Source organism: Giraffa tippelskirchi, chromosome 9 (genome assembly GCF_054371585.1).
Source record: "Giraffa tippelskirchi isolate mGirTip1 chromosome 9, T2T-mGirTip1v1.2.pri, whole genome shotgun sequence".
Taxonomy (NCBI): domain Eukaryota; kingdom Metazoa; phylum Chordata; class Mammalia; order Artiodactyla; family Giraffidae; genus Giraffa; species Giraffa tippelskirchi.
The window spans coordinates 3,997,078-4,024,882 of record NC_137283.1 but is presented as its reverse complement, the minus strand read 5'-3'; the positions used below and the strand labels follow the sequence as shown (position 1 = coordinate 4,024,882).

Sequence of the window (27,805 nt, the reverse complement as noted above, 5' to 3'; positions counted from 1 at the left end):
ATACAGGGAAGAACTAAGCATTTTTGGAAGGACAGAATATTGTGTCCACTGCTATTCCCTCAGCACAGTCTTTAATTAGAGAACAGTTCCTGACTTTGTAAAGTATGTCCTAAATCTGTCTTTTACCTGCTCTATGCATGCCAATGGTATGACACGTTGCCCACGCGAGCCCACTACATTCTGTAAATATGTCTGAAGGCACAAAACATACCAGCTCTATGCTGGGCACCCAAACCACAATGAGGAGTCAGATCCCAGGACCAAGTAGGGAAGCCAAGAGCATATCATATCTCACAGAGTGAGGACTCTTTCTCTTCCCCAGGGGCAGGATCATGTCAAAGGAAGTTATGGATATTGAATTTTGAGGGCTCATCCAGCATTTATTATTTTCAGATATGGAAAAGCAAAGCAAGAAGAAAAGTGTAGAATGCCATCAGGGGAGAAAGAAAGCACATCTTTATAAGCTTGACTGTGGCCCAGCAAGATTTTTAAGTCAAATGGAAGGCAATGGAAATGGGCAAAATGTGTGGTGTCTCACAACGAGAAATTTTACAGACACCCTGCCTACTTCTCTCACAAACTCTGTTTCCTCCTCCCAAAAGAAATGGGGAAAACAAATAGAGATTACTAAAAGCGCTGCAGAAATCCTAGCAGGGTAACTAATGAGTGACAGGTCAGTCACCCGTGTGAAAAAAATAAAACGTGGCAAGAAAAAAAATGGCTTTGTCAAGAACTCTGAGGTTTTGTAGACTGGAAGCAATTTGTCCAAGGACTATTTTGACCACACGACTTCCTAATCTCAGTTCCCATAAGGTCTGGGAGGGCGCCAACTGGAAAGGTTCGTCTCAGCTGCACAGATATAGTCCACAGAGGAAATAAAAGGATTTTCAACATTGGAGTCATTTCCTTTGGTTCTCAGCTCTTTTGAGGGGGAAAAAAAAATCCTTTTGGTTAGTGATATCTCCAGCTCAATTCCTGCAGCCTGGCTTAGAAAAATAACAAAATCTGTTCCCCGAAACACTTTCCAATCAGACAAGATTTCAACTCAAAGCACAAAGTCCAGTGAAAGACTTTCCTGGGCCAGAGCAGTCTAGGAAGACACACAACATTTTTAAGGTTCACAGTGCTCTTTATCCAGAACCAGCGTAAATGTCAGATGTGAAAGATGTGCTCAGGAGAGGGACCTGGATAATCAAATCTTGAGCCCGCTCCTTTGGAATTGCTGCTAAGGGGCCTTGTGGAGAATAATAGGGTCTACTTACAAAACACAGAACACAAAGCAATGTTACCAAAAGTGGGCCCGGCTTCTTGCCACTCTGAAGCCAATAAAGAGGCAAGGTTGGTGGAAAGGAAAGTCTGCTTTATTTCAGAGGTTGGCAACTAGAAAGGGTTGGGGAGGGGAATGCTATGTTTTTATCTCAAGGTCATGGTATGAGTTGACTTCAAGCTTTCTCTTAGAAACAGTTTTATTCTTTTGGGGTAAGAATTCGGGGGGGAAAAAAAGGATTTTATCAATCAAGCTTTCTCTGACTAAATATGCAAAAGGAATCAGTTTTGGAGTTGCAACAGAGTTTCATTCATCTCAACCAGTTTTTTCAGAGTTTGAAGAAGAACTGAAACGGAATTTCTCATTTTTCAAAAGGCAACAAGAATACCAATCACACAAATGGAATACACACTCACATAGCAGAAGACAGAACTGTCACAAACCCTCCAGAAGATGACCCACATGAAGTCTGAAAAGAAACACTTCCCAACACAAACAGGCCTCAACGTCAGATACACGTCAGAACTGACTGGCAAAACACCCGAATCACACTCAGCGCTCATAAGGGATCCTCAATGGCAGACACCTGTTAGAACCAATTGGCAAAAAATGCCCCAACAGCACTTCACCCTCAAAAGAGAAGTTAGCTGGGTGCACACGAGTGGATTTACTGAGTCTAGGAGCCCGTCAGCTTGTCCAGACGCGTCTTTCCATTCCACCAGCCAGAAGCACAGGTTGGCAGCCAGTGCCGAGCAGGGGGGAAGCAGGGAGGATCCCCCAAACAGTATTGACAGCTGCTTGGAACGTCCCCCCAAACCTCCTCCCGGGGCCAACTAGCTAGCCGTGAGCAGTGGCTCCTTGAAGCCTTCCCGCCGCATCATCATGGTAGCAGCTTTGCCTGGGGGAAAACTCTGGGAGCCAGATAATCGCAAGAGTGCAGCCTCACTGGGCACTAATATCTGTTAGTGAAAGTGGGTCCAGGCCTCCTGGCTCAAAAGCCAATAAAGAAAAGGTTGGTGGAAAGGCAAGTTTGCTTTATTTCAAAGTCCAGCACCCAGGTGCAGGGACACACTCCAGTTTAAAGACCCACCCCATAGCCCCCCACTCCGACGGACAATCAGTGGGCAAGAGTGTTTAAAGGTGATTAGAGGTGTACAGGGAGAAGGCAATGGCACCCCACTCCAGTACTTTTGCCTGGAAACTCCCATGGATGGAGGAGCCTGGTAGGCTGCAGTCCATGGGGTCGCTAAGGGTCAGACATGATTGAGCAACTTCACTTTCACTTTTCACTTTCATGCATTGGAGAAGGAAATGGCAACCCACTCCAGTGTTCTTGCCTGGAGAATCCCGGGGACGGGGGAGCCTGGTGGGCTACCGTCTATGGGGTCGCACAGAGTCGGACACGACTGAAGCGACTTAGCAGCAGCAGCAGCAGCAGAGGTGTATAGATGGTGAGAGGGGGCTACATGTAGAGACAGCACAGTCATCTTGAAACTGGTCATGCAGTGGTCTGACCAGCATCATCTTGGTTTTTACAGTTCAGTTCACTTCAGTTGCTCAGTTGTGTCCGACTCTTTGCGACCCCACGGACTGCAGCACGCCAGGCCTTCCTGTCCATCACCAACTCCTGGAGTTTACTCAAAGGCATGTCCACCGTGTTGGTGATGTCATCCGACCATCTCATCCTCTGTCGTCCCCTTCTCCTCCCGCCTTCAATCTTTCCCAGCATCAGGGTCTTTTCCAGTGAGTCAGTTCTTCGCATCAGGTGGCCAAAGTATTGGAGTTTCAGCTTTGGCATCAGTCCTTCCAATGAATATTCAGGACCGATTTCCTTTAGGATGGACTGGTTGGATCTCCTAGCTGTCCAGGGGACTCTCAAGAGTCTTCTCCAACACCACAGTTCAAAAGCATCAATTCTTTGGCACTCAGGTTTCTTTATAGTCCAACTCTCATATCCATACACGACTACTGGAAAAACCATGGCTTTGACTAGACGGACCTTTGTTGGCAAAGTGGTGTCTCTGCTTTTTTAATATGGTGTCTAGGTTGGCCATAATTTTTCTTTCAAGAAGCAAGCGTCTTTTAATTTCATGGCTGAAGTCACCATCTGCAGTGATTTTGGAGTCCAAAAAAATAAAGTCTGTCACTGTTTCCACTGTTTCCCCATCTATCTGCCATGAAGTGATGGGACCAGATGCCATGATCTTAGTTTTCTGAACGTTGAGCTTTAAGCCAACTTTTTCACTCTCCTCTTTCACCTTCATCAAGAGGCTCTTTAGATCTTCTTCACTTTCTGCCATAAGGGTGGTGTCATCTGCATATCTGAGGTTACTGATATTTCTCCCGGCAATCTTGATTCCAGCTTGTGCTTCTTCCAGCCCAGCGTTTCTCACGATGTACTCTGCATATAAGTTAAATAAGCAGGGTGACAATATACAGCCTTGACGTACTCCTTTTCCTATTTGGAACTAGTCTGTTTCATGTCCACTTCTAACTGTTGCTTCCTGACCTGCATACAGGTTTCTCAAGAGACAGGTCAGATGGTCTGGTATTCCCATCTCTTTCAGAATTTTCCACAGTTTATTGTGGTCCACACAGTCAAAGGCTTTGGCATAGTCAATAAAGCAGAAGTAGATGTCTTTCTGGAACTCTCTTGCTTTCTCAGTGTTCCAGTGGATGTTGGCAATTTGATCTCTGGTCCCTCTGCTTTTCTAAATGCAGCCTGAACATCTGGAAGTTCATGGTTCATGCACTGCTGAAGCCTGGCTTGGAGGATTTTGGGCATTACTTTGCTAGCGTGTGAGATGAGTGCAATTGTGCTGTAGTTCGAACATTCTTTTTCAGGGTTGGTTTGCTCCCATTTCTTCCAAGCCAGTTCTTAGAATTGTGGCAGCTTATAGCTCTAGTCTGATCATCATGTAGTTAACGTGTTCCACTTGGTGGAGGTCTTAGTCTCTATAAGGCAGCTCAAAGGATATGACTCCGAATAATGTGTATAGCCCATGAAGAGCAACTAAACTGTTGACTTTTCTTAATGACTCAACTATGATTAGTCTCGTTGAACTGTTTCCCTTTGTTTCTGCACTTCTCTGATTAAGCTAATAAGAATTAGCTTTAGTAGAATTTGGCTAAAATTCTACTGTAGAAAAAAGGCAGGCTGAGGACATGCGGGTGTCTGTGGGGAAGGACCACAGGGCACTGCTCGCTTCAGTAACAGCAAGGTCCTGCTCAAATGGTATTTTGGCAGCTTTGGAATGGTTACCCGAATGTGTGGAGAGCAGAAAAGCAGCACTCTCCAAATCTATCCTCCAGCTAAGGACTTTTGGAACTGCTATAGAGATTATAATGAAAAGATGGGAAGTCAGAATGGCCCTCTGCTCATATACACGCATTCAAAATGCAAAGTTGAAATCACATGTATGCCGCATGGTTTACGTGTCATGGCGTTTGAAATATTAGACAGTTTTGTCCGGTGTGGATCTGTGAGGAAATATTGCAGCTCGCCGCACCACCGCGTCGTGTTTTGTTTAGTGTGTTGTCTTTTTTATTTTCCCTGCAAGGTCCTTGGTATTAATTCTCAAGTCTTTGGGTCAGTTTCTTGGTGAAACCATAAAGCAGCTAGATTATAGATCAAGTGGAAAATGTAAAGAAATACAACTACTTTTATATCTTGAGAGCAAATCTTAAAGTTTCAAGACTATTTAAGTTCCTTATTTCAGGAATTCTCATGGATAGTCATGTATTTTAATTATCAACTTTAAGAAGGAGTCATGTAATATTTATAGTCTTTAGATAATTAATTCTAACTACAATGTCAGGTGAATCAAAAGCCCCTTTTTGTGCTCATCACCCTGTTGCAGCTAAAGAACAAATTACTTTTTTACTTTTTTTTTGTCAAACGCTCATATCGCAAACTTAGACTTAGTGAGGTATTTATTTACTAACCAGAATAATATAATGTGACAGGGCAAACCTCCGCTTGCTAAAAGATCCTAGTGACTGTCTCTTGAGAGATAGGGAAGCTATAGACTTTTTCATGTTTTACTCTCTCTTGCCTTTTATTTTCAATAATCTTAATAAATAGTTAGAAATTACAGCAAAAGGGAGGCTTTTGCTAAATGTATTGAAAAAAACAAAACAAAGCAAAAAAAAAAATGTCTAATGTCTCTGAAACCAAGAAAAGAAAAGTATTAGTACCATAACAGAAGAAGTTTAATTACATGTAAATTTAAACCAAATGTTACTGGAATAGCTCGCCATTTCCTTTCCAACTTGTGCTCTCCAAGGAATTTCAAAGTCAGGAGCACATTGTCAGCGAAGTGACTCTGAACACGGCCAGATATGAAATCTCTGTTTTCAGTTAGTCTTGTGACACATGTGTTTTCATTCGTTCCTAAGACACAGAGGGACCCCTCAACTTTTAAGTCATAATATGAAAATCCCATTTTGTTATTATTTCTATAAAATGGTGAAATGATGGAGGGATACTCTGCAAATAAAGGCAATAAGGGTGTTATTCTTTATACATGATGATCCTGTGAGGAGGGCCCATGCTTGCCTTCTTGTTTTTGCCTACCCATTCAAAATCTTTCCCCTCTGTTTCCCTTTATAACCAACAGTAGACACTGGCCAAGTGCTGGGCTAAACACAGGGCTGAGGTCTTTGGACATGTGGGGATCAGTAGAACAAAAACAGCAACTCAAGAGGCACCAGCAAGCATCAGAAGAGAGTAAAAACTGTTCTTCGATATGTACATCCTAAATATTAAAGTCACACCGATACCCAAGCACAGAAATGGTTTTATGCTGTCATCCGTTCACACATGGCTTCCCAGGTGGCTCAGTGGTAAAGAATCCGCCTGCCAAAGCAGGAGATGCAGGTTCGATCCCTGGGTCAGGAAGATCCCCTGGAGGAGGAAATGGAAACCTACTCCAGAATTTTTGCCTGGAAAATCCCATGGACGGAGGAGCCTGGCAGGCGACAGTCCATGGGGTCGGACACGACTTCACAACTGAGCGCACTCGCACGCACGGTTCACATGCAACATTCGAGTCCTTCTCAAGTCACACATTTAAGAATCAAACTTATGTTTAGAACGATCTTTTGACTTCAATCAATTCGTTCTGCCTTTTTCAGACTTTCTCCTCTGTCATTAACCAAAGGAAAACTCAAATCTATTCCTAATAAAATGTTTGTAAAACATGCAAAATAGATCCTGGCCCGTAGTGGGAACTCAGTATTTGGTGGTCTGAAATAACAAGAGAAATGCATGTGTCTGTTAATAATTTTGCAAGGAAAACAATGCTAGTATAACTAAAGCATTGCTGAAAATAGGCAATGATATTAAGTGGTAAATTATCTGACAGAGGCAATAAGAATACATAGAAAAGAGAATTTACCAAGAGCCAAAGTAGACAGGGGAGCTTCCAGCTAGTAAGTAGAATTTTAACTTACCGATAGTCTAAATCTGGTTTAAAATAGATGAAGATGCCAGAAATATATAACCTGGGGAGGGAGGATGAGTTGAGCAAAAACCCAAGAGTAAAGTGCCTGGTCTGCTTAGTACTGAAACAGAATGAAAAATGCTGCGAGTTGATTCATATTGGGAGGCCCTTTCAAGCTACCCTGAGGAATTCAGACTTGATATAGAATGGAATAACAAGTCATGGGCGGGTTTTACCCAAGCAAGGGGCATGATGAAAGCACTGTTTACAGAATGCAGTGAATCTGCAAAAGTACTTGGAGTCCTAATGTTCTTACCAAGACCCTGAGCTTAGGGCAGCTGGGTGATAAATGGCTACAATTTTATCCTGGTTTCCAGTCACAACCAAAATCACCTGCATGATGTTTTCTTGGTGCTATATCCAGGTACTGAGAACCTACGATGTGGTTCACCCATTTATTATTTTATTCTTCTAGAATGGGATGTAAGAGATTAGTGGCTGGACTTTAGAACAAAGCAGACCTGAATTTACATCCCACATCTGCTATTTCATGATTGTGGAGACAAGGGCAAGTTCCTTGTCTCTCACACCTGTAAAATAGAGATAATAATTAAACAATTTGAAAAACCTACCATCATATATATGAGGCTCTCAGTATAATTTCTGTACATAGTAGGTGCTCAGTAAACACCAGGTTTTATTATTAAATGAGAGGTATAATGATTGTTCCCAGCAAAGACAATAGGTACCATAGTGCCTTTGCATATGATTTGTTAATATTTGGGAATGATTAGCTACATGGTAAGAGGTAAGAACTGACCAGGGTCATCATATGGCTGCCTATGTTGTCCACTGCACTGTTAGAGCTGGTAATTACATGGGAATTACAATGAAAGCTCTCCAGGGCCGGAGCTTACCAGGGCTCAAATTTTACAAAAAGTGCAGTATTCCTGGAGTTAGAGAGTGGAGAACAGTCCATGAAAAGCCTTGTACTCTATGAGAGTTAGAAGTTTATCATTTATGACATCTCATTCAAATGCTAGAGATTCAAATATGTACAGATATAATTGAATTTCAACAAAGATACACATCTTTAAACTTTCTCATTATTGAATAAATGAATGTTTTCTTCTTGTTGTATTTCAGAACTGATAAGTTATGCTGACACTGCTTGACTCATTTTTTTCTAGATAGCACAGTAAAATATATAGAGAGGAGATTAAAACATCAGTATATCACCATACAAAGAATCTTCATAGTCACAGCTCCATGATTTCTTCAAGTTCATAGCCTTTTGAATGTATTAATTTTACAGAATGATGTTCAGATTTTAGATACAATTTTATGATTTGCTTTATTGGGGCTATCCTTTAACGCATTAACTGAGAAATACTTATGAGCCCTTATTACATGCCAGGTCTTAGTTTTGCAGATGTAGGAAAATACGATGCCTCCTTAAAAGAATTTACAATCCAGAAGAGAAGACATAAATGTCAACCAATAGTTACATGTACCTTTGATAATCTCCAGGCATTATATTTTGACCTGGTTAGTAGCAGAGCATACAGAAGTTTTTCTATTTTTCTTTTTCACATCATACTACAGCTAGTTTTCCATGCCACAAAGTGTTAACAATGATCTTTTCAAACAGTTGTAAAATACTCCACTGCTTTAATCCGAGTTTAGTCATTCTTTATTTTAGAGTATTTAATTTATTTCCAAATTTTCAGCAGTACAAAGCAAAGCTGACACATTCATGAGTCTAGTTTAGCATACCTAGAAGAACACATCTTTAGGAAAAAAATGACAAGAACGAGTTTATATTACTGAAAGGACTGGAAAATTTAGTGACTCTTGAAATACAGTCATCAAAGAATAAAACAAACAACTTTTGCTTTTATAAAAGGCTGATAAACATGAGGCATCTCTATGGCCCCTTTAATTTTTCTCTTGGTTGCTTCTTACAGATAAATGATCAATAATTTCACCAATTATCACTCATTTCCACTTGGTTTGGGTCTACGCTTTAAGGCTTAGAAGAATCCTACCGGTCTCCGTGCTTTACATAAGCCACCAAGCCGTGGACCAAGGACACGGTTAAGTCTTAATGACGCATGTGTTACCCGGGAGGTCATTTTCTTCCTTGTTGGTTGGGATAACGTCTGTATGACCTGGGCAGAGCATCAGCCCCCCAGTTCCTGGCTGGAGAGAGGGAAGCATTTCCTCTCTAAACTTGGAGACTGACTTTGTATTTCTGGAGTGGATCTGAAGGTCACAACCCCTGTGTTTCCACACGTGTGCAGTTAGCTAATGACAGCTGGGAATTCTGAACACAATCATCTACAAATTGTTCAGAGAACAAAGCCTGAACGAAACCGCTGGCAGCACAGAGCTTCAGGTAACACTTGAACTCTTGAGTGAAATCCAAATGAGAAAGCGTTCCCTTTTTTTCTCATTGTTTGTCCAAAACATTCAAGGAACTCTGGCAATGGCCAAGTCAACTGGTTACTATGGAGGAACACAGATGCTGTGCCAGCATTGGACGTTATCGTTTCCAGGGCAAGGCGACTTCCTGGCTGCCTATTATAACAATCTTCAGCTTGACAAGAATCCCCACAAAACATTCATGGCCTTCCTCAGAATGACTTAATTTTGGTTACAAATAAGAAATGGCTACTTTTCCTACAAAAATCTCAGCCACAAAAACAGGCTAAATGCAGACAGTGGTACTGGAGAAGCAAATTGATTCTCTCAACAGTCCCAGTAAGTAGGACCTACATTTAAAGTCTGCATTTGGAAGGAGAACATTCGGCCTGAGACACATAACCCTCGGGGACTAGACCAGAAAGAAACAGAGTTGCTCTCCAAGACTTAGAAAAATTCAGACTCAGATTTGAGCAGGTGATTCTAAAGAGAGGAAATAAACATGTATCTTTTGAGTAAACAGGGCACAGACGCTCGAGGTTTGTTTAGAACACAAGAGAATGAGAGATGAAGCGACCTTCGGGTGCAGTCAGAGACTCAAAGGCGACTTCAGACAATAGGAAACTATGTCGCTAGGGAAGAATCTCTGGAGAAAAACCAGCTTGAAAAAGGAAAAACTGACCTGAGCAGGAATATGGGTATATTGCTGCAAGAACTGATCATGGATAAATCCAAGATATTAAAAGCCTTTTTGATTAAACTTGATCAGACCTTTAGAATCCAAATAGAAAACAGTCATTTACCCCCAGGTTCATCCTTCAGGGAGACAATGACCCCAAAACATTCTCCAAAATTAAGGGAAAGCTATTTAAAGAAAAGAATGGAGTCTGGGTAAGTAATTGCAATGGAGTGGCTTCTTCCGAGCAAACACGGGAGTCCAGTCAAACAGAACTTAAACAAGATGAAAGAGAACGTCTGCTGTGAAACCCTTCCACAGGGGCCCTGTAAGGAAGCATATGCCTCATTCTGAATCCTGACAGTAGGAGAAATTATCAGCTACACTGTGCCCGGCTACCACCATCCATAATTCTGTGATATTTCCCACTTAAAGCTGATTAAACTGCTACTCGCATTAAAGTTAACACAGATGGAAGGCTCGACATTGGTCAATATCACTTAAGTGCAAAATTGAAGTGAACAGAAAATAATTCCCAAAATATAGATATAAAAAAGAAAATAGCTCTAAATGAAACAAAACGATCAAAATATTTTCAAAAGGTCCCTATGCTTTCCGGGCACAAACTGCACATTCTTTTACATTTGTGTCAGGTGATACAACAGAGCTAGAATCCCCATCAATATTGTTATAATGGAGTGGAAGGGGCAGGTGAGAACCAAAGCATGTTTCTTTCAAACTTTCCACCCGCACATAAACTCAAAACACTGTGCTTCTGTCTGCTTATCATTACTACCATCCAGGATCTGTCCTGCTAGTCTTGCATGCATGCTAAATTGCTTCAGTCATGTCCCACTCTTTGCAACCTTATGGACTGACTGTAGCCCGCCAGGCTCCTTTGTCCATGGGATTCTCCAGGCAAGAATACTGGAGTAAGTTGCCATACCCTCCTCCAGGGGATCTTCCCAACCCAGGGATCAAACCCACATCTCTACATCTCCTATACTGGTAGGCAGGTTCTTTACCATTAGCATCACCTGGGAAGCCCCATGCCCTGCTAGTCTTACTTATGGGGATTATTTTGCAGGAGGAATCGCAAATAGTGAGGAGTGAAGATTTGACAGACTATCATTGGATTCTGCCAACAGCGGTCCACAAGTTATCCACCATCTCCAGGTTTGTTTCATCTGCAGTAAAATGGAGATATTAGTAACTTTCGGAATTACTTGATACTCATTCCATAAGCTATTAAAAGTTGAATCTCTGCATGCCTTCTGGGGCCAAGCAGGTACACAAGTGACTGAAGTGGGCTGTTTTTATGAAAACAGCAGAGTGGTTTAGGCACCACTGGAAAGTATTCACATCAAAATACTTTTAACCAATGTTGTAGCCAAACAACAATCCTTCACTAGACAGATCTGCCCTGTTGATGAATTATAGGAATGTTCTAACAGATTTCTAGACACTGGGATACTGAACAACTACTCGACCAAAGCTGAATTGCACAGCATATTAGTATAAACATGTTTCCTGCCTCCACAGTCACTGTTCACTGTACCTCTGAGAACTCTTCAGGGTTTCATCAATTCATTTGCCAGCTTTCTTTGTAAAGCCGGGTTTCTCTCCTGGGAAAATAAACCAAAGACACCATTCCTGACCCCACTGAGATCCACTTCCCTTTTTTTTTTCCTGTCTTGGTCATTCAGCCTGTTTTACTTGGTTTAGGAATTGATCGGTTGGTGGGTAGCTTTGTAGAAACAGGTTGAAGGCTTTGCTTCCTGAACTTAAGGGAATTCAGGTGGGATACGCAAGATAAAAGTGTCAGCAAATGCCAATAGGTCTGATAGCCCTTGATGCCATAAGAGACTGGGGGTTAATAGAGAAACCATCTGTCTTCCTCACCAAACAGATCAACTGCCCTTTAGTTTGTCTTCACGGCTGATACTTTCACCAGCACACGGGCCATAGTGGCTTTTGGTTTTCCACTGAAGGTCATTTACTGTTTTATCTGTAAACTGGAAAACGGTTTTATCTGGAAAGTTAACCTTTATATGATTTTTTTTTTAAATATTGGATTGGCCAAAAAGTTCACTCAGGTTTTTTCATAAGACCTTATAGAAAAACCCAAATGAAATTTTTGACCAGCCCAATAATTACTGAAACAAGAAGCAGAGCCAAAGAACTAGCTCTAGATTAGTAACTTTAAAAAGACATAGAGGAAAGACAGGCTGACTTGGACAACATAATAAAATGTACAATGTGTACTAATAGTCCATGTTCATAGGACATGCTAGATGGAAATGCGATGATGCAAGAAGAAATGTTAAACTTTTACACAGACCTCACCCTAACCCTAACAGATACACATTATATCAATGCTTGACCAAGTTTGTAATTGATAATTATATATGCAATGTTAATATCTTATTACGTGTCTTACATTATCTTCTCACAACAGAAGAAAATTGCAAAGCAGTCAACCACTCTCTAGGGCACAACCTCCCCTGGACTTCTTTAGTTTATATAACACAGAAGATGCTTAGTTACAAAGAATGGTGATGATTTTGCTTCAAGCTTCTTTTAAGGAAATTATGTTCTATTAAACTACAAGTGTTAGTCAGTCATGTCTGACTCTTTGCGGCCCCATGAACTGTAGCCCGCCAGGCTTCTCTGTCCATGGGATTCTCTAGGCAAGAATACTGGAGCAGGTAGCCATTCCCTTCTCCAGAGGATCTTCCCGACCCAGGAATCAAACCCAGTCTCCTGCACTGCAGACAGATTGTTCACCATCTGAGCCACCAGGGAAGCCCAACAAACTTAGATATAAGTCTTTATAAGATGACTCTTAAAAGTCTCTCAGGATACAAGTATCTCATAAATATTTTCCACTGTCTTACACATACACAAAACCTCTGATTAATACAGAGATATAATAATTTATGTAATAAATAAATTATATATTAATGAATATATTAATCATATGAAAGTTATATATGCACATACATATTTCACTTGAAGCTATTTGTATTTGATTTAAAACAATGTTTAAAAATTGAGTAACACTGAAGGAAATTTCAATTTCACATGGGAATCTTTGGTTTGTTAAGGGTTTCTGTTAGTTGGGAGAAAATACTTGCAAAACTTATATTTGATAAAAGGTCAATATCCAAAATATATGACTTCCCTGGTGGCTCAGCAGTAAAGTATCTGTCTGCCAATGCAGGAGACGTGGGTTGGATTCCTGGGTTTAGAAGATCTCCTGAAGAAGGAAATGGCAACCCACTCCAGTATTCCTACCTGAGAAATCCGATGGACAGAGGAGCCTGGTGGGCTACAGTCCATGGGGTCACAAAGAATCGGACACAGCTTAGTGACTAAACAACAACAACAATCCCAAATATATAAGGGACTCATACAACTTAATAGCATATAAACAAATAAAAACAACCCTATTAACAAATGGGTAAAGGATCCAAATAGATATTTTCCCAAAGAAAGTATATTAATACAAATGGCCAAAGATAGTAAAAAGATGTTCAACATCACTAATCATCAGGGAAATGTAAGTCAAAACCACAATGTCACCTCATACCTGTAAGGATGTGTGTGCATATGTGCTGAGTCGCTTCAGTCATGTGTGACTCTGCAACCCCACAGACTGCAGCCCACCAGGCTCCTCTGTCCACGGGATCCTCCAGGCAAGAGTACTGGAGTGGACTGTCACGCCCTCCTCTGGGGATCTGCCCGACACAGGGATCGAACCCAAGTCTCTCATGTCTCCTGCTTTGGCAGGTGGGTTCTTTACCAACAGTGTCGAGTGGAAAGCTATCTGTTAGGACAACTATTATCAAAACAGATACCAAACGCTCACAAGTATGTAGACAAAAAGGAACCCTCATGCACTGTTAATGGGAATGTAAACTGGTGCCACCATCCTGGAAAAATATTATGGAGGTTCCTCAAAAACCGAGAAAGAAAAATACCATATAGCCCGACAAGGCCTCTTTTGGGTAGTTGTCTGAAGGAAAAGAAATCAGTATCTCAAAGACATACTTGCACCCCCTTGTTAACTGCAGTATTATTCGTAACAGCCAAGACACGCAAACAACCTAAGTGTCTGTCAACAGACGAATAAAGAAAATATGGGGTGTGTGTGTATGTGTGTGTGTGTGTATGCATGTGTGTGTGTGTATACATACAACAAAATATTATTCAGCCTTAAGAAAGGAGATCCTGCCATTTGTAACAATATGGATGAATCCAGAGAACATTATGCTAAATGAAATAAGTCATACACAGAAAGACAAATGCTGCATCACCTACATGTGGAACTTAAAAATCAAATATAGAGAAACAGAGAGAAGAAATGTGGGGGAATGAGGACAAGCTGGTCTAAGGGTACGAAATTGTTGCTTTGTAAGCTGACTGTGTCTATAGATCTCATGGGAGGCATGATGAAAATAGTTAATCCTGCAGAACTGGATCTTGAAAATGTGCTAACAAAGTGGATTTCAAGTGCCCTCATCTCTCTCTCTCTCTCTCACACACACACACACACACACACAGACAAATGGTAACTCTGTGGAGATGAGTTTGAGCAAACTCCAGGACATGGTGAAGGACAGGAAAGCCTGACGTGCTACAGTCCGTGGGGTCGCCAAAAGTCAGACACAACTGCGTGGCTGAACAGCTCTATGAGGTAACACATTAATTAGCTTGACTACAGCAATCACTTCACGGCATTCATGTTTATTGCATCACCATGCTGTTCACCTTAAATAATATAAGTTTTATTTAAAAAATAAAATTCAAATAGCTTTCCATAGTCAAATTATTCTTAATTTCATCACTTGCTTCTCCATGAAAAATATAGTACTAGCCATAATCTTTATGTTGTATATATGAAATTAAAGATTTTTCTAGTTTTTAACCCCTATTACTCAAAAATATCTCAGGAGAACCTGGTCTCATGAAATATTTTTGAGTAGTAAGGAGTTAAAAATGTGGGCGGATGTGTCTCCCGGAATTTTGCCACTTGGTTTCATTTAGTACAATCTCAAACATCATTACTTTTCACATCAACTTTAAGCCCAAAGCCTGGTGTGGTTTTTACCACTGGCTTCTCTAAAATCTTTTGTTTCAGCTCCTGCTTTTCCCAGAGTGGACAAGCCCCGAGGATGTGAACAGCTGTTATATCTGCAGCTTAAGCGCTTTGTTATTTCTTCTTGAGAGAAATTGTATCTTCAAAAGCGGCACAGACAAGGTGTCCCATAGATGCTTCATGAATACAGGTTTCTTCCAACCCAGGGTTAATGTCAGCTTAATAACCAGTAGCTCTATTCAGATGCCTAGTAATTAAACTGCCATTTTCTAAGAGAAGTAGTACAAATTAAATGCAAACCTTGCTATTTTCTATTTCAAAACACACAGGGGAAACCAAGCTGGTTTTTAAAATGATCCTATGAAATAGAGACCTTCTATCACCAATATTTTATGGATAAAGAGACATGTGAGCTCACTTACAGAATCATAACAAATGATACATTCATCCTTCAAATTCAATTTCAGTTTTTATAGTTCTGTACTTTGTTCAGTCACGTGCACAGATTTTTCTCTTTACTAGTCCAGAGCTCTCATTCCTTTACTGAAGAAGAGGAAAAATAGCTATTTGAAGAAAGATATGAATAACCAATAAGTCAATAAGAACAATGGCAAGCATCAAATCAAATGACTGTTCACCATCCCGTAAACAAACTATGCTTTTACTATGGTTTCAAAGCTAAGGAAGATAAGGAAGAAAGAATCTTTAGCTTTTTTCCTTCACCTCTTAACTTGTAAAACAATGCTACAGAGTGAACATCATGACAAAGCGTGAACAAGGCACACTTTTGTTTTCCTTTCAGAACCTGCCAACTAAGAATGAATTCCACCACCTGCCACTGTGACGGGATGAGTTTTTCCTCAAAGACATCAGCTTTATAGGCCTGGAAAAATCCTGAGGGCTATCATATAGCCATCATCAAAAAGTATGAAAAAAAGTCCTCTAAGTACTTACACTTTATGCTGTAAACAAAGCCAGTCTCGTGGGTAAACCACCAGGTCCTACTGCGTAGCACAGGGGAACTAAATTCAATATCCTGGGATAAACTCCAATGGAAAAGAATATAACAAAGAATATATATATATATATATATATATATGTATAACTGAGTCACTGTAATATACAGCAGAAATTAACACAACATTGTAAATCAACCACACTTCAATTAATTAAAAAAATAAAATTAAATTAAAAAATGCCAATCTCAATAGACACATGTCAATTCGTGAAACACACATTCTTTGAACAGTTCAAAAGTATGCAGAACTGTTTTAATGTAAGATAAGTAAGCACTCTTGACAATATGGTTCTATGAGAAAAAATCCAACTCCAAGGTCACAGAACTGCCAGACACATCACAAACAGGGTTCTGTATGATTTTGAAAATACTTTTTTCATCATAGGTATAAATAACCTCCCTTGTGGCTCAGCTGGTAAAGAATCGAGACCTGGGTTCCATCCCTGGGTTGGGATGATCCCCTGGAGAAGGGAAAGGCTCCCCACTCCAGTATTCTGGCCTGGAGAATTCCAAGGACTGTATAGTCCATGGGGTCGAAAAGAATCGTACACGACTGAGCAACTTTCACTTGCCTGAGCGACTTTCACTTCACTTCACTTCATAAATAACCTCATTTGACAGTTAAGGAAACAGATGTTTAGAAGCATTATGTAACTTCTCCAAGAAAACGAAGATTGTTACTTTGAAATTTTCTCAGTGTAGACTTCATGTGATAATCCCTTGAAGGACTAAGTGGGTTATTTGAGGGGAAAAAAAATCCATATATTTTGAAGTCCTATATTTGAAAGGATATTTATATGGTACAAGTTTACATGAATTTTAGTAAACTGGACATACACAGTTATCATAGTTGTCCATTCTACATCATTACATTTCATAATTATTTAAAATCTATATTTATAAAATCATTGATGAATGAGAATAGATCACTTCAAACTAGTCCAAAGGATAATTACACACCAAAAACATTCTCAGTTATAAAAGGTTACTTTTTTAAAATTAATTTTTATTGGAGTATATTTACTTTACATTGTTGTGTTAGCTTCTGCTGTACAGCAAAGTGAATCAGCTGCATATATACACATATCCACTCCTTTTTGGATTTTCTTCCCATTTAGGTCCCCACAGAGCACTGAGTAAGGGCTTCCTGTGCTATGCAGTAGGTTCTCTTTAGTTGTTTATTGTATATATACTATTTTATTACAGGGAGAAGGTAATGGCATCCCACTCCAGTGTTCTTGCCTGGAGACTCCCAGGGACGGGGGAGCCTGGTGGGCTGCCGTCTATGGGGTTGCACAGAGTCGGGCATGACTGATGTGACTTAGCATGCATGCATGCATGCATTGGAGAAGGAAATGGCAACCCACTCCAGTATTCTTGCCTGGAGACTCCCAGGGACGGGGGAGCCTGGTGGGCTGCCGTCTATGGGGTCGCACAGAGCCGGACACGACTGAAGCGACTTAGCAGCAGCAGCAGCAGCGGTTTATCACATATATATATATATGTCAATCTCAATCTCCAAACTCTTTCTACCCTGCCTTTCCCTCCTTGATATCCGTGTGTTTGTTTTCTACGTCTGTGTCTCTATTTCTATTTTGCACACAGGCTCATCTATACCATTTTTCTAGATTCCATATATACGAGTTAATATGTAATATTTTTTTCTCTTTCTGATTTACTTCACTCTGTATGACAGTCTCTAGGTCCGTCCACATTGCTGCAAATGACCCAATTTCATTTCTTTTTATGACTGAGTAATATTCTCTTGTGTATATGCAGCACATCTCCTTCATCCATTCTTCTCTCAGTGGACATTTAGGTTGCTTCCAAGTAATGGTTACTGTAAATAGTGCCACAACGGATTAGGATGCATGTGTATTTTTACATGATGGTTTTCTCTGTGTATATGCCTAGGAGGGGAATTAAAGGCTTACTTTTAAAGAGTAACTGGAGGACATGTGTATGTTATGTCTCTGGTACCCTTGGTATCTTTACAGGCCTGTGGAATACATACTCAACCATGTTCATTCTTTCCATTAATGTGATATCAAAGGCTCCCAGAGAGAAAGATTAAGCCCCTGGAATCTAAGACCACTCTGAACTGTCCCATTTCATCAACACTTTGGCAGCAGAAAGTAAGGTCCACAAGAAGCCTGAGGAGTTTATAATCGAGATGAAGATACCCACTAATCACAAAAGCCCAAGAGATAAAGGAGTATAATATCTTTGCTCACAGATGGTGCTAAGGGGAGGTGGGCTTGTAAAGTGTATAAACAGAATGGAGAGAGTCTACTAAGGACTTCCTGGGAAGGTGAATTATGGAGGAAACCACTGACACACTAGCAGAGGTAAGAAGAATGAGCATTTTATATATCTCTCAATATACATCAAACTCTAAACACCGGGAACTGAAAGACAGGAGCAGGAGAACAAACAGGATATCTCAACAAAAGGATTTCTGTGAAATTGTAAGATGTGGGTTTGTGACAGTCATGTTCAGATTATGGCTGAAAGCAAAGTCTCTACCATTTTACTTCTTAATTTTTATTTTATCTATGTATGTGTGTATGTATTTATTTTATTATTTATGTGGCTGTGCTGGGTCTTAGTTGCAGCACACAGAATCTTTAATTGCAGCATGCAAACACTTAGTTGTGGCAATTGGGATCTGCTTCCCTGACCAGGGATCAAACCCAGGCTCCCTGCATTGGCAGCATGGTCTTAGCCACTGGACCACCAGGGAAAACTCCTGATTTTTATTTTATATTGAAGTATAGGTGATTAACAGTGTTTTGTTAGTTTCAGCTGACTGATTCAGTTATACATATACATGTATCTATTATTTTTCAAATTCCTTTCCCATATAGGCTACCATTTTATTTTTAAGCCATTTTAAACTGCATGCAAATTATTTATATTTTTCCAATAAGATAATTTCTTTATATGCAAAACAGATAGGGAGATAGGTAAGGATACTAAATGATACCAAATACAAATGTATACTTCAAAACAGCAATGTTACCTATTAGTGTTGGTGGAGAGATTTCTTTTGCCCAATATATATAATCATGGTGATTATAAGCAAATACTTAGTGAACATAGAGCTATAAGGCTCTTACAGAAAAATGTGCAGTTGTAGGACTCCCAGAACATGAGCAGATATTTTGCTTTACATTTGTCACACAGAGTTCTCAGAGTTAACACAGCACCATCACATCATCATCATTTTCATAAAAGCACCCTGTAAAGTACTAAATATACTGAACTGAGAATAGCAAGATTGGAATGATTATCTTCAGTCTTTTTTTTTGGTCTCAGGGTGGCATACAGGATCTTAGTTCCTCAGCCAGGGATGGAACCCATGGTCCCTGCATTGAAAGCCTGGCATCTTAACAACTGGACCACCAGGGAAGTTCCCTGGAAGGATTCTTTGACAGGAGAAGTGTCTTTAGCTTCAGTTGTCTGGCTAAGCTGGAAACAACACATGGCGACCACTTATCCTCAAACTCAGCGTCATCTCTTAACTCTGGCTATAAGATGATAAACGCTGGAATTCTCTCAAAAGAAGCCCAGGATGAAAATTTCCCATACTGATGAAAAGGTTCCTACAGGAAAGTTCTGACGGAAAATACCAGAGTTCCTACACTAAATTTTTCTGAAATGAAAACCAAACTCAATATCAATACCAAAGGAAGCCAATATATGTTTATAGATTGAGCACCTGTGCCTGGCTGTAAAATTAATACTGGACTAGATGAGAGTAAAATTCACAAAAGAAGTGCAGGGGAAACAAATCGCATACTTCATATCCCGAAGCGACATGGGAAATGCGGTTGTCTAAACAGAAGTGTTTTCATCTTTTTTTGGTAATCTAATCCCAATATTTGAAAATGAAATAAATGTGTTTTTCAAGTCACTTTGCTTCTTGGGCTCCTTGCTCTAGAGACTGTGGTCTCTCCCCAAGGAAGAAGCCTGTGACTCTCAAGATGTAACTCCTCAGACTCATAAATTTCACAGCATTTACTTTAGTTTGCCCTGAACTGGGGAAACAACAGGTCCTAGAAAAGAGGCTTTGCATGGTGTTGAGCTTCTGCCTTTTCTTGTTAAGTTTCCCGGTGGACCAGCCTGAAGTAGGTATGCTCTTTTCTGGAAAAGACCCAAGTGCGTGTCAGTGTCGCTTACTAGGATGGGTCCCTAGGTAGGGGCTACTGCATACCCTGCAGAGACTGAGGCAGGAGGCACACGCCCTCTCACCCCCAACCCAAGTAAAGTGACTGGAGATTCATTCCCCATGGACAGAAACTCCAAAATGAGAATAGCAGGACAACTAAGAGTGGAGGATGGACCTTGCCCAAACCACACATTTCTCATTCCAGAAATCAGGAGACTTCCCCGATGACACGCACAGTAGGCTCCTTGGAAGTCAAAGGGGAGTGATTCTAAGAGGCCTCTGTGGTAGTATCTATTTTGGCTAAAAGATGCGTGCACACACATGGGAGAACCCTGGAACATACCTAATACGGACTTTGAACCAGGCAAATCAAAAGGAAAACTGGAAGAAATGCCCCATAAAAGTAATTTAAACCACTGCAAGGGCACAGACCCTCTGAGTCTGCCCATGGAGACTGGATAGACGTGTGTGTCTACCCGCATGTACCATACTCGTGGATTTTTTTTTTTTTCTGTCTAATAAATACTTTATTTGCTTCACTACTTTCCATCTTTGTGGGAATTCTTTTCTGCAAACTCAAAGAGTCAGGGCCTTGTCACTGACCACTGGTCTAGTGGCTAAGATTCAGCACTCTCATAGCCATGACCTGGACTGAATCTCTGGCTGGGAACCAAAACCCCACTCCAAGCAGGCTGAGGCTACCTGAGATCAAGGCTACATAAAAATATGACAAAATAGAGCATCTATTCCCTCATCCGGGTTCATGGGGTGTAATACAAATCTACACTTTCCCTACTTGCTATATAAATATTCCCCGTCAGTAAGTAAGGGAGAAAATTAAATAATAAATAAAATGGATTAATTCCAACTTTGTTTATGTATACTGCCTCCTACTTAGTTACCCAGAAATACTTTTATATTCATTTTTTTTTAATTTTTCAACATTTTTAAAGATTTTTCTATGTGGATCATTTTTAAGCCTTTATTGAATCTGTTACAATATTGCTTCTGTTTTATGTTTTGGCTTTTTGGCCATAAGGCATGTGGGATCTTACCGCCTTGACCAGGAATTGAACCCACACCCCCTGCATTGGAGGATGAAGTCTTAACCACTGGACTGCCAGAGAAGTCCCCAGGAATACGTTTAAAAAGCGGGTAACACAGTTATGAATCTAGAACTGCTAAATGGATTTATTTACACCTCTCCGGGAAACAATCTAGGTGGGTTCTATCCTTCTCTGTACAAATGAATCGAGTATGCAGAATTATTTCTTTTAGAGAAGAACAATAATTTATGGTTTCATTTAATAAAGAATGAACAAACTTCATGGATGATTTCAGAACTTTTGGATTATTGTCTTCAACTTTGATTTTAGGGGTCCAATGAAATGGTAAAGGCAACATAATCTTCCATAAATATAATTCAACCAGCCTGTGACAACAAAGACAAGAAGGGAGTATTTCAGGCTCTTAGAAGTCGGTATGCTTGGCACACTCTCACGGCTCTTATATCCTTTGGCTATTAAGCATGGAAACTTTCTATGGAATATCCATTACTCATTCCCTCTGCTCTAAACACTTAGCCTGTCAGGAAAAAAATGGCTGGTGGGGGTGGGGGATGGCATAGAGGAAGCCAAACTTAAAAAGCAGGAAAAGGCAGAGACAAATCAATTCATGGAAGATTTACACCTTATTTTCAATGGCTTCTTTCATTTCATTTCCCTTGACTTTTTTAAATTAGCAAATACACTGGACCCAGGAGGAAAACACATGGGGAAAAAAAAAAAAACAAAGCCATGCAAATCTCTGTGACTTGTACAATAGCTCTTATTGGGTCCTGGTGTTTGAGTGGCTGAGTGAACTGTGGTCTGTTTTTCATTACTCTCCATCTGGAGCTGCAGCCTGCTTTGTTCATCAATTTCTGGTCATTTGGGCCTGCTGGTGACTGTTTTGTTTTATGCTGCCATATTATACAGAATGAAAGCTGCTGCAGCCACCACCCAAGAAAGAACAATCCTGAAAATGAGAGGTTATGTTGAAAGATTTCCCCGAGACCCCTTCCAGAAGAGAGTGAGTGTGCTTATCTGGGCCTGCCTGCTTACAGACTTAAAGAACCTGGGGTGGGGGGTGACGCAGTGTGGAAGGGAACAACAACCTTTCAGATGCTAAGATACAGGAAGTGTCTAAAATTGGGTTAATATCTCAAGATTAATTTTGATGCCTTTTCTTTTCACCTCTAAGGAAACTAGTGCATACACCATCTCATACCTTGCTTTCATCAGTTCATGAAAAACTGGATTCATATCATATCTTTAAAAACAAAATCAATAAATCCTGTCTTCATAATACTTGGTTTTGATTGCATAGCCTGAGTCGGGAGGCCACACTGCAAATGATTCAAAAGCAAGTGTCTCCAAGAAGACCAAATCCAATTTTCATTTTCTAACAACAGGCTCAAGGCCCTTAGTGATTTGTTTAAAAAAAAAGCCACCCCAGGACTTCCCTGGTGGTCCAGTGGTTAAGCATTTGCCTTGCAGTGCAGAGGATACAGGTTCAAACCCTGGTCAGGGAACTAAGATCCCAATGCCACAGAGCAACTGCTGAGTCTGCACGCCTCAACGAGAGCAGCCACCTTGCACTGCAACTGGAGAAAGCCTGCACGCTGCAATGAACACCCACCAGAGCCAAAAGTAAAAATAATAATAATTAAATTTAAAAGTCACCTCAGACACCTTTCAATTTCTTTCCTTAAGAAAGCAATGGTCAAAAGAACTCTCTTTTACCTTTTCATTAAAGAAGCAAAGAGTAACATTCTCTCTGTATTCAGTTATTTTCAGCTAACGTTATTTTGCAAAAATAAACAAGCATAGTTACACACTACACAGAAATCACAGAAAGAGTCACAATATTGGAAATATAACTGAAACCACTTTAATTTTTCCAAGAGTTGTTTTTGCTTATTTTTTTTTGTTTGTTTTAGTTTTTGCCTGAAAAGAGAAACACATTTGGAGAAGTGTAAAGTTAATAATAATTTATCACCTTAATACAAACTTTTTTTTGCTTAATATTCACAGTGTTTTATGGAAACAGTCAATATGAGGTATTGTTGAACATTATCCATGTATTAACTCATTTATCAAAGTGAAAAGTGGAAGTTGCTTGGTCATGTCCAACTCTTTGTGATCCCATATAGTCCATGGAATTCTCCAGGCCAGAATACTGGAGTGGGTAGCCTTACCCTTCTCCAGGGGATCTTCCCAACCCAGGGATCGAACCCAGGTCTCCCGCATTGCAGGTGGGCTCTTTACCAGCTGAGTCACAAGGAAAGCACATTCGATTATCAAGGCAGGCCCTATCACTGTTATCATTTTATAGATGGGGGACCTGAGGCACCCAGCAGAGTTGAAAGACGGACCACAGGTCACAAGGCGACCAAGTGGGCACTGTTCACACCAGGCACTGTGGCCCCACCCCAGACATAAACATGAGCAATGTGCCATGCCATGCTCCGTCACTTCAGTCACGTCTGATTCTTTGTAACCAGCCCTGTAGGCTGTAGCCCACCAGGGTTCTCTGTCAATAGGATTTTCCTGGCAAGAATACTGGAGTGGGTTGCCATGCCCTTCTCCAGGGTATCCTTCCAACCCAGGGACTCAACCTACATCTCCTATGTCTCTTGCATTGCAGACAGATTCCTTACTGCTGAGCCACAGGGGAAGCCCAACCATGAGCAAATCTTTCATAGCCCCATATTTACCATACTCATGATTTTACATTCTTCCATATTCATTTAACTTCCTCTAATAAACAATCCCATGGTGTGCCACAGTTTAGTCCTCTCAACAATGGCCATAGAACAGTAGTAGATGTACACTAGAATCAGAGTTTTCCTATATTTGCTCTCATAGAGAGAATAAAGGGGTGCTAAGCATCATCATACAAAACATCTTTAAAAATATGTCTGAACACAATATTTGGGACAATGTCTCACTAGAATCACTAACATCCTAGTACATCTCTGATTGCTCTTTCATATTGACTTTTTAAAAGATACTACCAAATTAGCATGGTCCTAACCCACTCTGTGGAGAAGGCAATGGCACCCCACTCCAGTACTCTTGCCTGGAAAATCCCATGAACGGAGGAGCCTGGGGGGCTGCAGTCCATGGGGTCACTGAGTCGGACACGACTGAGCGACTCCACTTTCACTTTCACTTTCATGCCCTGGAGAAGGAAATGGCAACCCACTCCAGTACTCTTGCCTGGAGAATCCCAGGGACGGGGGAGCCTGCTGGGCTGCCGTCTATGGGGTCACGCAGAGTCAGACACGACTGACGCGACGCAGCAGCAGCAGCAACCCACTCTGATACTGTTGCCTGAAAAACCCCTTGGACCGAGGAGCCTGGTGGGCTACAGTCCATAGTGTAGCAAAGAGTCAGACATGACTGAGCACAACAAAGAAGGGGTGAATCAGCTTCACAGCGTCCAGCATGGGAGGGCCTGCAAGTTACGTCTGCAACTTGGGTGGATGTGAACTATCACTGCAAATTGCTTTACTTTGTATCTTTCCAATCATTAACCGAATCATCCTGGGGATGCAGGGTCTTTGTGGCCCCCCCAAATGTGTTTCCCCCACCACCCCTTCTCTCATTGGATGTGTTAGTGGGGAGTCCTTGTTGCTCCTAACTCTGAATGGCTTCCCTCCTACCTCAAATCTCCAACTGGAATCTCACATCATAACATTTTATAACCAACACACCTCCATGTTCCCAATGGTCTTCAAACTCCTGGTATCTTTCCTACTATTTCTCCACAAATACTTTTAGGATCAGTCCATTTTTCCAACATTACACCTGCTCCAATTCTTGGCTATTTGAATCAATACTTCAGTGCTGCTCTGGTGTCTGGCCCCATCAACTCCTTGAATGTCACAACGACCTTCCTCCCAACTTCAGCAACTTGCTTGCACATATCAATGACTATAAACTATCTTCCATAAATGCAATTGCACTCTCACTTCCAATTTTAAGGAGTTTCTGTCTGTAATTATTTTAGGGGCCATTTCTCTGAAAAACAAAATACTCTAAATATGACTCAAAAATATCATTAAAGTAGTATTTTTTCCCCAAACAAGGAAGTGGCAGCAGTACCTCTCTGTAACAAAGGTTTAGTTTTAGGTTAACCCCCACCCCACCATGTGCTTGGTGAAAATTGAGTTTTGGCTATCACTGCCACCCACAGGCTCAAAACACTGCGGCCAGAAAAGGCCCCTGGAGTCTTAGACTACATGATCACCCGAACTATTTCACATGAGTCTCAAGACAAAAGAGCTACCTCTCATAAAATCATCCTTACCTATCCTTCCTCCAGTGATGTTCCCAGGTGGTTCCTCCCTTTCTCCTCTCCTTTCCTCCCCCCATTTTCTCCTTCCAAATTTATCAGTGCTTCTTATGTTTAAGACAAGTACTCTCCAAAACTACTTTTTATGTCCATATGATTATGAATAAAAATATCATGGAATAATAAACTCAATATTTATACATTTATGTGCTTGAAATGAGCATTTGCAAAATTATACTGATATGTACATTATAAAACACACACAAAAAGTTGACTGTAAAACAGAGACATGTTCTAATATTTTTTTCAAGTATTTCCAATAAACAATGACATATTCCTCTGCAATTCCCTGCTCCAAAGATAACATTTTCTAGATTACACAGGTCCTGTCTTCATTGACTGAAAAGGTCTCTTTGGAGAGAGACAGAGGCAATTAAACAAGCAGTTAGAGGATAATGTGGATAGGAGTCTTAGGGGTTCAGAGAAGCACACCCACAGCATTTGTCCAGATCAAGAACTCCACAATTAAGAGAGAACTGAGTATGGACACCCTATAACAATCCATTTCAGCTACATCCTCTTCCTCTTCAAACCTTGTCATTACCGTACAAGAATACAGTTTCTCCAGGTTAGCAATCAACCCTTTTGTTGTTCCCAGTATTGTCTACTGACAAGAGATGCCTGCACCGTTGAGCACACCTTTGCCTAGTGGAGGGTCCCCCTCATATAGACCACTCCATGGATCAGACATGTCATGGGATCCACTGCGGTTTGCAGGACTCACTTGTCTGTAAAGCATCTGCCTTTTTGAGAGGGGCTCAATCAATATAACTGACTGCCTGAGGTGAGTGCCTCAATGTTCTCTGATCGTTCCTACAGATGACTGTGTGTGTGCTAGTTGCTTCAGTAGTGTCCGCCTCTTTTGTGACCCCATGGACTGTAGCCCGCCGGGCTCCTCTGTCCGTGGGATTCTCCAGGCAAGAATACTGGAGTGGGTTGCCATGCCCTCCTCCAGGGGATCTTCCTGACCCAGGGATCGAACCCATGTCTCCTGTGGCTCCTGCACTGCAGATGGATTCTTTACTGTTGAACCACCAGGGAAGCCTGTTCCTATAGGTATTTTTACCCCAAAGACTTTGGGAATCAGTCAGGTGTGTCTGGAAGCAATATAATTAACAGTCTAATGCTTCTTACACACATATGCTTCCCACAGGATGAGAGTGAAGAGTTACTCACAGTCGTGGCCCAACTCTGTACACAGACATCATCCAAGGTTCAGTTTTTAGCTACTGACATCAGGCCCCCCACTCCATCTCCTCCCCTACAAGGACCCTGTGGTGTCGTTATGCACTCCCTTGGTTATGGTAACCATAGCAACTCTGAGCTTCCTTGTGGCTCTGCCTTGACCTCTCCCCCAGGAATGCTACCCCAGGACCTCTAGATCAGGGCACCTGATACATAAACTCAGCACTGCTCCCCGAGACTCACTCATCCTCCTTCTGGACGTCCTGCCTCAGTCATTGACACGGCCCTCCTCCCTAACCACAACAGTTCAATATGTGAATTTCATTGCCCATGTCCTTTCACCTTCATAGGACATATCTAATTCTACCTTTGAAAACTCATGGCACCTCCCTTTCCATTTCTCTACCAGTGCCTGGAGGACCTCCCTCACTTTCCTGGTCATCGATGTATTTCCAATCTGCATTGTTTTCTCTCTGCCTCCCGTTTCCTCCCCGTTGGAACTCGGTTTCACTTGCTTTGGCAAAATAACTAGAACTCAAGATAAAATCATATCATTTCTGTCAAAAAAAAAAAAAAAAAAGCAACAGTTACGTAGAGAATTAAGCTCAAAATATTCAGGATAACTCTAAAAATGCCTCCAAAATCCTGACGCCTTCTTTCCTTCTAATGATACCCTTACTGGGGCATTTTTCTATTTCTGGTATGTGAGTTTGCTCAGTTACATTCTGAAATTCTTCCTCCTGAACATCAACCTTTCCATGCCCATTCATTCTGCCTTTTCAAACTTCATTCTCCAAAAGGGAATCCCCATATTCTCCTCTCACCATATTTTGTAGATTCCTATACTGTAGCCATTTCTGCTATACTCTCACATATATTAGGCTGATATACTTACAGATCCTAACACATATATTAAGATTAGTTTCTTGGTTTTCTTGGTAGTTTCATTTTCAACTAGAAATTGAGCTATTAGATGATAGAAATGTTGTCTTACCACTTTTTGTCTTGTAGTAGCTAAATTCCTAGGGCATTTGTGAGTTTATAGGAGAAAAGGAATGCTGTTTTTTCTTTGACTGATGAATTGAATCTGACCATTCTCCAACTAAGTCAGGATATACC

The 27,805-nt window shown here is 40.9% G+C and overlaps 1 protein-coding gene and 1 long non-coding RNA gene across 16 annotated transcripts in view; one reads left to right on the top strand and one right to left on the bottom strand.

Moving 5' to 3' along the window:
• The window catches only part of RBMS3 (RNA binding motif single stranded interacting protein 3), a 1,621,798-nt gene that overhangs the window by 525,832 nt on the left and 1,068,161 nt on the right, over positions 1-27,805 (bottom strand). The window lies entirely within an intron of this gene.
• On the top strand, positions 21,005-26,970 carry LOC145520519 (uncharacterized). The gene is made up of 3 exons (XR_014064538.1): positions 21,005-23,656; positions 24,525-26,404; positions 26,513-26,970. It is a non-coding gene; the product is annotated as an uncharacterized LOC145520519 (long non-coding RNA).